Here is a 13,609-nt window from a genome sequence, read left to right on the forward strand (position 1 = left end):
TAAGAAAAGATTCCACGTTGTGCTGCATCATCTTTGATGTCATTCACACTTTATTTCATCCTCTTTACATGTTGAAAATCTCCATTGATCCATTGATAGGATAATGTTGCTCTATCGATAGGATGGTGATCCATTTATAGGATACTTGGCAAGATAAATGCATGCCCATCAGTAGGAAAAATAAAGATGCTCCATTGGTAGGATGATTCTTCTCTATCGGTAGAAGGGTGATCCATTAATAGGATACTCGGCAAAATAATTGTATGTCCATTGGTAGGAAGAAAAAAGATGCTTCATCTGTAGAATAATATTTCTCCATCGGTAGGAGGGTGATTCATTAATAGGATACTCGGCAAAATAACTGTATATCCATTGGTAGGACAAAGACAGATCCATTGGTAGGATATAAAAATGTGTCCATCGATAGGACGAATGAAGATCCATTGGTAGAATATGTTTGTCCATCGATAGGACGAATGATGATTCATTGATAGGATGATGTTTTATATCCATCGATAGGATGAATGAAGGTGATCCATTGGTAGGATATAATACATGTCCATTGGTAGGACCAATGAAGGTGATCTATTGGTAGGATATTTGGCAAAATAACTGTCTGTCCATCGATAAGACGAATGAAGATCCATTGGTAGGATATAAATGCGTGTCCATCGATAAGACGAAAGAAGAACCATTGGTAGGATATGTTGGTCTATCGATAGGACAAATGATAATCCATTGGTAGGATGATGTTACATGACCATCGATAGGACGAATGAAGGTGATCCATCGGCAGGATATGATGCATGTCCATTGGTAGGAACAATGAAGGTGATCCATCGATAGGATATTTTGGCAAAATAATTATCTATCCATTGGTAGGACGAATGAAGATCCATCAGTAGGATATAAATGCGTGTCCATTAATAGGACAAATAAAGATCCAATGGTAGGATATGTTGGTTTATCGATAGGAAGAATGATGATCCATTGGTAGGATAATGTTGCATGTCCATTGATAGGATGAATGAAGGTAATCCATCACTAGAATGGATGTAATCCATCATAGGATATATGTTGCTCCATTAGTAGGATAATGATCCATTTGCAAGCTGCTCTTCAAATCTTCTATGATATTTGATGCGTCTTACGTATGCCCTTCAGGCATTTATAATGCTTGCAAATGCTGATGTTTCTCTTTAATGAGATCGATATACAATGGCCCTTTTGACAAATAATTATGCAAATATCATCCTCTTGGATTATTTGAATGATGCACGACCCTCTTGGCAATGCAATGTAATTAAATGGCCCTCTGTGCAAATGAATATGCAAATGTCATCCTCTTGGATGATTTGAATAATGCACAACCTTTTTGGCAATGCAATGTAATGAAACGGCCCTCTCGGCAAATAAATATACAAATGTCATCCTCTTGGATGATTTGAATGATGCACGGCCCTCTTGGTAATGCAATGTAATAAAATGGCCCTCTCGGCAATGCAATATAATAAAATGGCCCTTTCGGCAATGCAATGTAATGAAATGATCCTCTCTCCAATAATATGATGATGACCCTCTCGATAATGATATGCTGATGACCTTCTCGATAATGATATGATAATGATGATCGCCTATGATAATGGCCCTCTCGGCAATATGTGATGATGGCCCTCTCGGCAATGATATGATGATAGCTCTCTTGACAATGATATGATAATGACACTCTTGGTAATGATATTACCACTTATTAATATAATATGAATGGCCCTCTTAGCAATGAATATGCAATATCATCCTCTTGGATTATTTGAATGATGCATGATCCTCTTGGTAATGTAATGAAAATGAAATGGCCCTCTTGGCAAATGAAAATGCAAATGTCATCCTCTTGAATGATTTGAATGATTGTCCATTATAATAAGGTAGATTTCTTGATGTTTTTCCACTGTAATGAGGTGGATTGCTCGATGATTGTGAAAGTGTCATCTTCTCAATGCTTTCACATGTTCCTTCATTTTTTCTCTTGAAAAATTTGTGTTCGTTGGGAATTATGTCTTTGATGGAAGTTTATACGAGGCATCGGTGGCTCGCATATTAAATTTGTGTTTGCTCCATTATAGCAATGTTGGAGATCATTTAAAGTTAACTTCAAACTTCTGACAATTCTTGACGGAATTTTTGAGATCTTCTTTAAGAATTCTATCCTTGTTAGATCTCTTGAAAAATCTTGAGCTGCTGAAAAAAAAGAATTTTGACATTCTTGTGGAATATGTGAGATCTTCTCAAAAATTCTATCCAGTTGCATATACTAACATGATCTTCAATCTTGACTTACTAGAGAAAGTATCTTCTTGTGAATTTTTTAGATCTCAAAAATTCTGCCGTAATTTTCATTGTAAGGGAGAAACCAATATCTTACAGGGACATGACCGAGCCATTGTGGCGCTGACATATCCTATTGGTAAAAGAATCAGGTCAAATGTAGTTCGAATCATGTGGATAATGAATACTGCAAAATCTGAGACAAGACCATCAGTAGACACATATGTAATATGAGTATAGTGAAATGGAAAAATATATTCCTAGAAATATTTTTAGCTTAAGAACACGAGATATGCCACCTTTTTGATATGGATGATCCAATGAAGTAAAATAGGCATTTCGCATCGATGGAATTACCCTAATGTCACATTATTTAGAGAAAATCATCCAATTTCAAAAAAATATAATTTTAAAAGAAAATGATCCCGAAGTTTCTTTAGAATGTATTAAAAACATGGGTGGTTGTGTTTTTTTTATTGTAAGGAGATAGTCAAATTTTGACTATAATTGGTACCGACAATTAGAATTGCATAGAAATTTTTCTCATTTCCTTTTATATAACTGAGATTTACTTTGACGTAGTTCCTATAGCTTCAAGTAGTACCTCAAACATACTTAAGTGTCGACAAGATTTTTTCATCTTGCTTCAAACAAAGGTTTAGAATTATACTAATCCTCATGTTTCAAGTACCCTCACAATAAAAAAAAGTCTTATTTTGCACATATCAGAAGTGTTTGATTTGAGAACATTTTGCAAAGTGCACTCACACTCTCAAGAATGTTCAACACATAACTATGATAGCATATGCTTGGCCTGCATGTAAGTCTCCACTAATGTGAAAATATTTGGATTGAGATCATGTAGGGCTTGTTATTAGCTTGTAATGTAGGCTTAAGGAAAGTGACTTAATCTCTCCTTGAGCGTCTCATTGAATTTGTGCTTTTAATGATTGACACGCCTTTTGGTGCCTGATCCTCTTTGTTATTCCCTTCTTTGATTTTGACTTCTTTTTAAGTCTTTATTTTTGGAGTTTTTTCTCTTTTCACCCCTTTCTTTTGAGGTTTCTCCTCTTTTTTTGGAGTATTTTTCTTTTTTTCTTACATCGACCTTGCAGGAATACTTTTTTTTAATTTCTTTTAACCACCCTTTTTTTGAAAGTTGTCTTTTCTTTCTTGACTTTGGAGATTTTATATCTTTTGCCTTCAGCAATTTAAAGGTTGCATCTTCTTCTATAATTTGCACGTCTTCGGTGCACTCGATAAAGTTGTCCCAAGAGAGGGATAGTGCATGTAAGCACTTAGAAGGGAAAGGGCTAAGATGTGGTTATCTAAAGAAAAGGCTTTAGGCTCAAAGTGGGAAAAACTAGGGATTAATGTTATTTGATAGGCTTTGAAAGGCACAATCGGGTCAAAAAAGGCCTACAATCTTTTCTCAAACTAAACATTACTCACGATTTTGCCTCAACAAACATTTAGGCTAAGTTCTAGATCAAAAGTGCGATGCAATTGAATTATAATATAAAGCTCACCACACAATGCACATGAAGCTATGAGGTTGGTTTTATTCTTACCTTGAATGCCTGCAAGAGAATCTTCAAGCATCACAAAAGTACAAATAAAAGATGCCAACACAAGCTATGGTTTACCACAAAGTCAATCCTTTTCATTATACCGAATATTTTGCATGCTCCTAACTATATTCTTCCAAATTAAGAAGATATGATTTTTAAAATATGTACATAATTTATTATTTTATTATTATTATTATTTTATTGTTTTTAAAAAAGAAATACTGAATCCAAGAAGGGCTACCTACGTATTTCACCGAGATGAGAATTAGGTGTGCGTTGTTCTTGTAGCTATGATATATAAAATAGTTTAAATATTTAAACAAACTCAGAGAGATGTCTCGTAAGTCTAGTGCTTGTTAACATCTTTAGTTGGGGAGCGTCTTTTGCCTATTTGCACTAATACGTTACGCGTCCTCTCAACCATCAGTGAGAACACCTATCGTTGTACTTGTTTTCAGATATTCCTCAGAGATTATACATTGGTGTGTTCTTCCAATTTCCTGCAGAAATCACTTGTTGTTGTGTTCTTTTTGGGAATTATCTCTTATTACTTAAATTCTTCTAACTATTCACGAGAATCATACATTGTTATAATCATCCCCGACTATTTTCGAAGATGGTTTTCCTGCAAAGATATGAGAAAAGTGTGAAAGTGGTGCCATTATAACTTCATCAGCTTGGCTGCTCACTCTCCGATATCACTATAGAGATTTTATTTGTCTATGTAAGACCTGGTTCGGGCTTAGGCAGCGTATACGGACTTTCTACATGCCCTATAGGGCCTTTTAGCCTATGCACCATTGAACTAAATAAGGGAGTCACAGGGGTCCCACCTGGCAGGTCGGGGGCCAGGATGGGTCTATACACTTGTAGTTGTAGATATCTGAGAGCCACCGATAATGTCACTAGATTTTACTATAGACTTGCATTCATTAGCATCACCTATCACCAGCATACTTGTATGGTGTGGTCCCCCTGTTTTATGGGGGCTGAGGGTATGTTTGTTATTATTTGTACCTTCCGGGATATGGGCGTCCAGTCGGTTATTATCTGATTATACTTTCTCTTATCTCTTGTTGTAATTGTAGTTGGTACCTTTGGTTGTATTGATAAATGGTTTGCGTGGAATTTGAGTTTGATTATGGTTGGTAATTCTTGCTAGGCTCAATCAGAATAGTTCCTAGATGACTATGTGGTTAGAGTTGTCAGTTAGCACTATATTTTTCATTAGTAAACTCCTATGATGACTTCTTCCCATTAATAGGTTGTTGGATTGCATTTCAGGTGCGTTCTTTGACTCTATTTCTTCTTCTATGTTTCCATTCTTCTTGCCTTATCTGTCTCTCATTATTGTGATAATTCCTGATTAGTTACTTGTGCAGTATTTACATAATTATATGTTTATTACACTTACTTTGTCTATGGAGCTCAGTCGGCCTATGTCAGCTAAGTACCATTCATTTGGTACTCATACTACAATTTTTTCCCTGCAGATCATAGTATGAGTCATCATTATTGATTTAGACTGGTACGGAGCAACTTCTGAATCAGAGATTTGGTGAGTTACTAGCGTCCGAAGTTGCTGATTTCCATCCATACCAGATTAGGACTAGTCTTCACTTGCTTTCGAAGACTGCCTGTACTCTTATTATATTTGTAAAAGCCTTTATTTCTATTGTGATTTAGATGCTCGATTACTAACTAATGTCAGGTCTTGTGGTGGTTTCCTGTATTTGGTTCAGTTGTCCTCTTTCTTCTCATTATTACTTACTTTCTTCTTATTTATTCATCTTCCACTTGATAGATCATTGTTTTTGGTCCTGGGCTAAGGTTTAAGGATTAGGCTTACTTGCAGGTGGGTGTTAGCAAGTTCCATCACGGCCTAAGAAATTAGGTCGTGACAAGTTGGTATTAGAGATCTAGGTTGACTGGCATTGCTGGTATGAGGGAAATGTCTAGTAGAGTCCTACGGATCGGTGCAGAGACGTCTATATCTTATCTCCGGGAGGCTATAGGGAATTTTTAGGGAATTCTATTCTTGACTCCTTATCATGTGTCCTTATTTTGAATAATCTCTAAGCTAATCATTTGGAATCCATTCCTTCTTAGATGGACAACATGAGTTTCTCAATGGACACGGTCGGAGCTTTAGCAGATTCTACTAGAGTTTTGGCAGGTGGCTCTCAAGCTAGAGATTGGTTAGCAGTTCCTAAGAGAGGTTCATCCTCAGTATTGGACTATGTCATGGAATTCCTTAAGTGGGCTGGGAATGACCCCACATCATCCCCTACGGATCTAGATATGAGCCGGGAGTTCATCAGGGGATTATCTTTGCCGCACTGTTTGGCGTCGGAGCATTTGATAGCAGTTGGGTCTACCTATTCCCTGATTGTCAGCCACATGAGGTTAGTGGAGTAAGAATTCTTTGAGGCATATGGAGGTTGTAACACCCTAAAAGTTATTTTTAGCAAATACTTAAATTTTTGATCTATCATATCTTGATAGTAAGGGTATATTTTACTTTGCACATCCTGAGTGTGAACTTGACGACCTTGAAACTTGTTTGAAGTGTTATGGTGTAGTTATATAAACTACCCCTACTATGATTATCTTATTAAATATATCTAAATAGACTAGATATTTACAAAGTGGGCAGCTTTTGGTTGTATTAGCATTTTATTTTATTTGACTAATCTTACCATATCCTCTCCACCCCTTAGTTCTTATCCTCTCCACCACCCCTTCCAATTTCATTGTCTTCTAGAAAGATAGACACCAAAACCTCTCTTCTCTCACAATATTCACCCACTAAATTAATCATCAAGATTTTCCTTGGTTGAGCCCCAAACAACTCCACATGATTGAGGTAAGCTACAAACCTATTTTCGAATTTGAGTGGTGTTAGTATTTTTAGCATAATCCCTTGTATAAAGCTCTATTTTAAGTGATTCAAGATTTTCTACAAAGATATTTCATCTGCCTATAACTTTCGTTCTGGCCCCAAAACTCAATTTTTTCTTATATTTACTTGAAACTGGGCGAGGAAGTACAAGGCAAGTACTACCCAGAATTCTGTTTATGCAAACTCTACTTGTACTGTTGTTAGTATTTTGATGATATCTTTTTGTACAAAATGATTTTTACTTTGATTTCTATTGGACCGAAAACTTAAGATATATATCTAAAAGTTTTATGGGGGCATAAAGTCTAATTTTTCTGTTTTCAATTCCCAAACTTAGATACAATCGGACAAGTGTGTCTGTCCAGATTCTTGATTTTTAAAGTCCATCATGTGTAACTGTTAGTGTTTTGATGATATCTTTTTATAAAATATGTATTTTGTGTTGATTTATTTTGGGTTACAAACTTAAGACATAGATCTAAATGTTTTGTGAGGTCATAAAGACTAGTTTTACCATTTTTAGTTTCAAAAATTTAGGTACAACCTGAGGTACTTGGCTTTCCGAATTTACTATTTTGGTAACATAATTCGGGTAAAAATATTCTAGGCTTATTTTTAATAATAAATCTTGTTTTATGTCATTATTATGGAGATTCTGGAAATTAAAAATGGCATTTAATAGTATTTTCAAGGTTGTTTATATTGTGTACAAATTGAGGAACTTGAGACATGGGTTGATCTACGGTTTGAACTTCTGAAGTTGTGTTGGATTGTTGTATGCTAAAAGGCTGAGGTTTGTGTATAAACTCTTGTTACCTACTAATATATTAAAAGTCTATCTTGGTATGTCTGTTATTTTCTTGAAATCGATCTTGTCATGTTGGTATCTTTGGAAATTTGCAAGACACTTGCTTAACTCGCCCACTTGTACGGATTACTCGATCACTTGACATTCTTGTGGACTTTGTCCTTTTTGTGGATGTGACTTTGTCACTATTGGCATGCCTCTTGTTTCATACCCTTTTCCATCTTGATTATGGATTTTTAGTTCGTCTTAAGGATAGAAGTTGTCCATTTTAAGTACGAATTAGGAAGCCATTTTTAATATGGTTCTTGGTTCTCTTGATTATTGGGTATCTACCCTTCTTGATACACAGGGCTCCGGTCCTTCTTGATACTTGATCATGTTTGGTGTGACGGCATGACGTACATGTTCGGCGAAACTTGGTGCTAAATCTTGTAAATGTGCTTTTATGAGTTATTGACACTTAAACATTTACATATAGAACTTGGTACTCGTGATATAGTTGTTGTCTTGATTTAATTATTATGTGTACATTTGTGTTGCTCATGACTTGAGAAAATAAGGTGGAGAACCTAAAGGCTTCAAACTTGTAGTTCTGCACCACTAAGCTTTATGCTTAGCGATAGTTGTTTCTATCATAGGAAATATCCGAGAAGATGCTTGAGGTTCGCCATTAGTGATAAAGTTTTTGGGAGCTTTAAGGAAGATCACATTTACATATAGGTATCTATATTTTGTATTACTTTGGGACATGTATATGATCTATGGGGTGCTTGTGTATATGTATTTATGTATTTATTTGTGAAGGTTGATCCATTCAGGACACCATGGGCTGTAACTTAAAATTGGTTGCTTGTTTGGTTATTTTGGGGCATGTAAATATTCAATTCTTATAATGTACTAAATTTATCTTTGGAGCTGGAATATTTGGATGAATCATGAATTAGCTAACCTTGAGTACTTATAAGTTGGTAATAGTTTATAGCATGAATTATAGTGATAAGGCATAATACATAAATGTCTCGTAAGTTAGTTTCTTAAATTATTTTGAAACATCGTCCCATCCTAAGTTGGAACTTTTATTTGATTTAATAGAGATCAAAGAATTTTAAACTAGGAAAAAAAATTAATTGAGATCAAAGAATTTTAAACTAGAAAAAATATTAATTGAGATCAAAGAATTTTAAACTAGAAAAAAAAAACATACACCTTTAGCTATTTTTTATTAATGTCATGGGTTTTATATACATTTTTGTACTAGCATCCTCCTTGGAGGGTCACTACAGAGTTGGTGGTAACAGGCCTCTCCATCAGCACAGTGGTAATAGCATCCCACTTTAGGAAGAGTATCAATTTGGCGAGGGTCATCTTTCTTCTCAAACCATTAGGCCCACAACGATAGTACCTTAGGTCCTAGGAGGTTTTGAGGAAGGATTTGGTATTTATAGCTCATAGGGTACATGTCAGAATTCTCAGGGTGAGCATATTTAGGACTTCAGATGTTGGAGCTTATCCTATCCCCATTTGGGTTATTTCAGTGGGATGTCATTAGTGATGGTTGCTATGAGGCTAGTGAGGAAGTACACTTTGTTAGGGAGCATTGCAAGGCCCCGGTGCAATCAGATAGGGAAAGGGATAGCTAAAAAGCCAGCCCCATCCGGATGGCTTTAGTGCCGGTCTGAGTCAAGGACAACGTGGCCGACCTCCAGCTTTCAACCAATAGTCACGGGTGTTTTATGACTTTGGTCACTTGACCATTGGTCCAAGGAGTGCCCCAGGCGAGATTCGAGGTTTCAAGCTTCTCATACTCACTAGACTAGGGTTGTTGGGCCTTGTCGTACCTATGGAGAGCTTGGCTATTCATCTAGAGATTGTCCCCATCATGGGACCCATGCACAATTTGATATGAGTCGGTTAGAGGTTGAGGATCTAGGTATCGGTGATATTTTCTTGTCTTGCTTTATATTGTTCATTTGGTGTGATTTTGGGGTTTTCACCCCCATACTTGACTATTTGGCTTGTTAGTTATCTCCTGAATGTTGTGGCTACCATATCTAGACTTGTATGTGTGTGTTTTAGCTTAGTAGTTGATTTCTTTTAGTAGTGGATGGACTAGGTCGATCTCATGTTGGCGCACTGGCGGTTAAGCAACTCTCTGTGCATTTCCTAGGTGAAATCGCTTCGAGTTATAGATAGACTAGTTAGATTTCCCTCCCATCTCTCTTATCATTGATTTTGATGTGGTGTCGACCCTTGTTGGATAGGTGGCTAGACCAGTTGTGTTAGTTTTGGGAGTTGTGATACTAGAGGATCTACTTGGCACTAAGGGTCACCTTAGTTGCTTATTACCTAGTGCCAAGTGGTTGAATAGCTCCCAATATCCTTTTTGCATAGCTAGAGTTTCCTTGGCTAGTATTTCTCTTTCCCCATTCTAGTTTCTCAGCCTAGATGACTATCTTCGTCGCTGGGTATTTGTTGGTTTGGTTCCTGGTTATGGGTTAAGGTTTGCCTTGTATCCTACCGAGGTGGAGTCTATGTAGAAATCCTAGTTAGTTGTCTCTTCCCATTTGCCTCAGTCTTATTCTCAGTTGCACGTTGTGGTCAGTTCATTCAATCTTTTAAGATCTGTATATTTAAAAGTTTTGGTGCCGATTATGGCTTGATGAGAATCTGGGATGGGTGAACTCTCATTGGGTCTTGTTACTACTTTTATTAGTTCTTTGTGGTGGTGGTGGTAACTCCCAAGGCTTTATTGGTCAGTCAGAGTTGGAGTAGTGGTTTTCGCTGGTGGCTTCAAATATATCCTAAGTTGGAAGTTTGGGAGTTGGTTAGAAACCTCATGTACTGAATGAGGTTAAAGTAATTTATGTCATGTGGGAACTTTGAATTGGTTCAGGATAGAAGGCTTGATTTCGGCATATTCAGTATATTGCAATGTTTGTGAGTGGGGGTAGATGTCCTTGGACCATTACCGATCGGTTGTCCATGTTTGCATGTTGGCTACCGGGACTAGGATTGTTGGCTCAAACATGAGGTGGCAGAATAGGGTTGTGGACACCTAGTGTCGGCATTTCAAAAGTTCCTATGATAGGAGTAAGTCGTTGGAGCTGGACTCGGTGCAACCTTGTCCTTTGCGTGGTAAATTAGTCTTTTGAAAAGGAGTGTTCAGTTTTAGAAGGTGAGTTCTAGTTGGGATTTTGGATTTCAAAGTTGATATTCGAATTTTGGGCTTTTCCTAAGCTCAGTTTCCTTGTTTTGGCTACTATCATCCTTTGAGGTCCAGTTAAGTTATGTGATTTTTCTAAGGTTGTGAGTTGCGGTTCGGTAAGCAAGTTTCAAATGGTATTGTCTAACATCCCTCAAAAAAATCAAAAACAATGCTCCCAAATAAGTGCCTTAAGAATGCCTTAAAAATAGGTCGCTCACGTAACACATTATCCTTAATTTGTTTGGAAAATCTGAGTTTGGAATATTGATTAGGGGGTCAAAACCTGCGGAAAAATGGTCACGGTGGATTCTTAGGACCCGTAGATCGGAAGAAGGATTTTTGAAGAATTCACAAAATAGTGTGGTCCACGACAGGACTGCGTCATGGACCTGGGAAGCAGTTTCGGCCTAGTTGGTCGCGATGGGACCGCGTCACGGACTTGGAAAGGTATCCTAGCCGAATTTAGTTTTTTTAAGGGCGTTTTAGACTTTTTCCAAATTATTAGTTAATGGACCTAGACATTTTTAAGACCTAATTCAACTTTATAAATTAACCTAAACCTCTAATTCTATTCATTCTTCTACAATTCATCTATCAAATATTTTTCTCTCTACAAAAAGTCTCTCAAGGGTTTCCATTGAATACTTCAAGCAAATTCACTCCATTTCTCCATCAAAATTCTCAAGTTCTTCCTAATTAATTGGTGTTCTCACTCAAGGAATGTGGGTATTGATTCATGGATCCTTTCATCCATGAAGCTCAATCAATTTCTCAAGGTTTTCTATCAAATTAAAGTATGGTATTTTATGGGTTTTGTGATCTCTATTCCAATTGCATGAATTTTGATTTAAAATATGATCATTAGTCTATTTTGATATAAATTGATGGTTATTGAATTAAATTGAAGAGTTTTTCCATGAATTCTTCTATTTTGATTTCTAGGGTTCGTGATGAAAATTATGGCTATTTTGATCTATGCTTATAAATAATATTATCTATATGAATTATATATGGGTTGATATAAGTCTTATGATCATGCATATCTTCAAGTAAATTTCTCTATTTTCAAGTCAATTGGTCATGCATTCATGTCATACCCTAATTTCAAGTACATGTTATTGTCATGAATTTTCAAAGTATGAATTATGACTATGTGTTTCCATGATGATCATGAATTATAAGAATGTTTTAATGTATGAATTTCATGCAAGTTATAAAGTAAGGTGACTTAGGATCCTATGAGGTGACCTAAGGTCTAACGATATGAATTATGCAAATATGATTGTAATGATGAAAGGACAATTCTCACATTACAAGTATGTTATAAAAATGAGCTACTCTATGATTTCAAACCAATAATCATGACTATGATATATGAAATTATGATCTTATGTTATGTATGTATTCCATGGGATTTGACTTAGCACCGAGTGAACTTGAGGTGGGGGCCCTACCAAAAGCCTTAGTAGCAGCCTCATGTCCTATAAACTACGTGCCACCGTACATTGCCTTTATGGCCTAGCTAGTGGATCCACAAATAATACATGTTCATGATTAGGAGTTTACCTTGGCAAAGTAGCCTCCTCCTTCTCGATGTGGGTATCATCGGATTCCATGTTATAGCTTACATAGTCTTATTGTTGGCTATAGTTCCTATCCCACATATGTATGATCTCTTAAGTATGTTATGATTTTGAATTTATGTTTTTAAATGCCTTGGTCAATTATGATTTTCTCATGACTTTACGTATTCCAACTTATCATGTGTTTTACTTGAACTTTGCATTCCATGATTTACGTTGCATGTCACACCCTCATACTTAGTACATTCCAATGTGTTAATGCATACTTTTTGCCTACATTATCTCATAATATAGGGGTTGAGGTTGAAGATCCTAATCGTCCATGTAACTAGTAGGTGTTCTCCATTCGACGGTGTTGTGGTGAGTCCTCATTGACCGGAGACTAGTTTCAAGTTACTTACTATTTTCTTTTCAAAAGACTTTTGTTTCCGTCGTGTATTGAGGGTGAGCTAAGGACATGTCTTTGCCCTTGCCCACACTCTGGTTTAGAGGCATCTAGTTGGGCATATGTTTGAGTCTATGTTGTTATAAGACATTTTCAGATTTTTATTCATGATTTAGACTCTCTTATGATATTTCTACTTTTTAATTTTACCTTATGTATGCTTATGATATGTGCAAGAGGCTTGATTGGAGTCTTTCGGTGTTTTGATCATCGTGTTATGACTAAGCCCGAGGTTGGGTCGTGATATATTGGTAGTACTCAAGATAGTTAAAGAATGACAGAACGCTCTTGGTGGCTTGGAGAAAAGGATTTGGAAGCATAAGGCAAGTATTTGGAATTTTGAGTGAGTTGTATCTTCCATGGTCCTATATTGCTCATTTCGGTGGTTTTTGTTTAGTTTGGTCATCCTTAGTTGAAATTCGGTGTTTTTGGTCAAGTTCGGGCTAAGCAAGCAAGAGTTGGAGCCCAAGAAAGAACTGGAGGAGTTTTTGGAGTTGGAAGAGAATTTGAGGATTTTCCTCTCAACTCAAGTTTTGTGATAGCGTCGTTCGATCCAAGAGGGTGTCCAAGGGTCTGGTAGAGCATGCGACCCGATGTCCTCGTCCTTTCGTGCCTCTAGGATGTGACTGTACTTTTACTTTCACGGATGAAAGTTCTTTTAGTAGTGGATGTTGTAATGACCCTCCAGGTCATTTACTTCATTCTCCAATCTTTCCAGCATTTAGAGTTTTCCTATAGCAACCCCAAGTCATTTATGACTTGCTGTACTG

This window comes from Solanum dulcamara, chromosome 11 (assembly GCF_947179165.1).
Source record: "Solanum dulcamara chromosome 11, daSolDulc1.2, whole genome shotgun sequence".
In the NCBI taxonomy this organism is placed as follows: domain Eukaryota; kingdom Viridiplantae; phylum Streptophyta; class Magnoliopsida; order Solanales; family Solanaceae; genus Solanum; species Solanum dulcamara.